Source organism: Psammomys obesus, unplaced genomic scaffold (genome assembly GCF_907164565.1).
Source record: "Psammomys obesus unplaced genomic scaffold, mPsaObe1.curated_primary_1811, whole genome shotgun sequence".
NCBI classification, from domain to species: Eukaryota; Metazoa; Chordata; class Mammalia; order Rodentia; family Muridae; genus Psammomys; species Psammomys obesus.
In genome coordinates this window covers 17,423,492-17,426,272 of record NW_026596120.1, presented here as the reverse complement: position 1 = coordinate 17,426,272, position 2,781 = coordinate 17,423,492, and positions in this window count along the sequence as shown.

The following is a 2,781-nucleotide window of genomic DNA, read 5'->3' as shown; positions in this document are numbered from 1 at the left end:
ATACCCCAGTATTTGAGAAGGAGGCAGAGACAGTTCCAGGCTGGCCAGGGGTGTTACACAGAGAAACCCTGTTTTGAAAAACAAACAAACAAACAAACAAACAACAAACAAACAAACAAACAAAAAGAGCTGGAGAGATGGCTTAAAGATTAAGGCCACTGTCTGCTCTTCCAGAGGTCCTGAGTTCAATTCCTAGAAACCACATGGTGGCTCACAACCGTCTGTAATGAGATCTGGTGTCCTCTTCTGGCCTGCAAGCAGACATGAAGGCTAAACATTGTATAAATAATAAATAAATATATCTTAAAAAAAAATTTCAGAAGTGGAGGAGAGTGAACAAGAAAGATACCTGGTCAAAACAAAACAAAAACAAACCTTTAATTCCAGCACTCAGGAGGCAGAGAGGCAGGGGTATTGCTGTGAGTTTGAGGCCAGCCCAGTCTACAAAGTGAGTCGAGGACAGCCAGGCTACACAGAGGCACCCTGTTTTGAATAAAGAAATAAAAGGACACCTAGCAACATTATTAACTTCTGCCCTTAGCAGTGTGGTAGAGAATGCATGTACATACGCTCATACCCATATAAACATGTACATATGTCATAACACACAGGGACACTCACACACACACACAGACACACACACAGATGGCTGAAGGGAGCCGTGTAGGTGACATGAGGCTATAGTTCCAAAACAGCTCCGGAATTCTAGCCCAGGCAGGGCAACACGGAGAGACCCATATCGGAGGTGGGGTGGGATAGGCAGGCAGGAACAATCACCACAGAACCAGGGGTGTGAAGGAGTCCTTCTCATTGCACTCATAAATGCTGGAGATGCCGAAGACCTGAGAGGGAGACGGTTGGAAGTCCTCCCTGTCCTGTCAGCCTACAGCCTAAGGGAAAGGCTGTCTGTTTACCTGCAGCCCACAGTGTTCCAAGGGCACACAGGCCAGCAAGAACAGCACATCAACATCAGCATATGTTCCTTGACCCATCAATATCTCTGATATTGCTGTTCCCAAGAGGGATGCCCTGGCTAATGAAAGAAGCAGGCCTAGGCCTCAGGCCAGCTCTGAGAGGGAGAGGAGAGGAGCTTCTGTCTTCAGGAGCATCTGGATGAGTCTTTGGCTAAGTCTGGACCTAATCTGGTGTTTAGTCTAATGCTCAAGGATACAGGTCCAGTATTTTGGTAACAGCCACCCAAGCTGACCTTGAGGGAACTGCCTTATCCTGATGTCAGTAGAGAGTGGAATGTAGCCCAGGAGGGACAGTGGAGAGTGTGTTCACACACATTCAGTCCACACTCCCCCTTGCTGTGGGGTTCTGCCCTATAAGAAGTTTATGTTCCTAGAGAGGCCAGGTATGGCTCAGCTGGGGCTGGAGAGATGGCTCGGCAGTTAAGGGAACCAGCGGTTCTTTCAGATGACTCAAGTTTGATTTCCAGAACCCACAGAGGCAATTAACAATCACCTGTAACTCCAGTTGCCTAGGTGCACAAACTCACACAAATATCTAAATATCTGTGGTACACAAATATCCACACACAGGCAAAATACCACATGCATGAAGTAAAAACAAATCTTAAAAAAAAAAAAAAAAAAAAAAAGCCTGGTGGTCTGCTGTGGTGATTCACATTTGTATTATCAGTACCGGGCAGGTTGGGGCATGAGAGCTTTTCAAAGACAGTTTGGGCTACAATATGAGTGCCAGAGTAGCCTGAGTTATAAAAACAGAAAGGTGTGTGTGTGTGTGTGTGTGTGTGTGTGTAAATACAGTGTCTTACAAGGGAAGAAAGAATTGACTGATAGGCACTCTGATGGCTGATGGCGACTCTAAAACTTGTCTGCTGGCAGTTTCTCTCGGATAAACTTAGCGGCTCTTAGTTTCCACCAGAACCGCAGGACAATTTGCCTTCTGTGAAGTCCAAACAGAAAGGGACCCCTTCCCTTGCTCTGACTTGGCTGGAAGGGTTTGCCAGCCCATTGTCCCAGGCATGCCCGCAGGCCTGGCATTTGAGTCAGCAGTCTAACCCTGCTCAGGACTGGCCCTGCTCTGTCGGAAGTGAAGGACCAATCAGCCATAGAGAGAGTCGGGCTAGCACCAGCACCAGCGGTCCTTGGAGCCTCAGGAACGTGCCTGCATTAAAAGCACTGGAATCTTAAACTTAGAGGAACGAGTGTTTGTTCCGTGGATGTTTACTGCAGTTTGGTCTGGGTGAGACTCAAGGTCTTAACTAGCTTTAATAAATCATATCGGTCCCAAGCAAACATGAGGACGTTTGTCTTGCACAAGGCTTGGATCTTGGGAGTGACTGCCAACCAGGAGGTAAGGCAGGCGCAACCCAATTTCTTCCTTCCAAACAGAAATTGAGCTTTTATGTGCTTTTTTGTTTGTTTGTTTTATTTTTGAGACATAGTTTCATATAACCTAGGCTGACCTCCAACTTGCTATGTGGCCAATGTTGGATTTTTAACTCCTGATCTTCCTGCCTTTATTTTTCTTTTTGAGACAGACTCTTGCTAGTTATACCTCAAAACTGAACCCTTACTACACACTGCTCATACGGCTATGATTAGGTGATGGGTCTCAACGTGAGGCCAAGCAAATTGTCAAGGGCTCACATTTAAGTGGAAGAAACAAATCACACAAAACTGTCTTCCTCTTCCTGGATGGAGCCTTAGGCCAGGGGATTCTAAGCGGAGGAAGGAAGAATGAATGGCTAAAAGGTTGCAGGTACTGAGGGCAGGCTACCAGAGCTGAGGAGCCTCAGCCTTAGTCACTTGA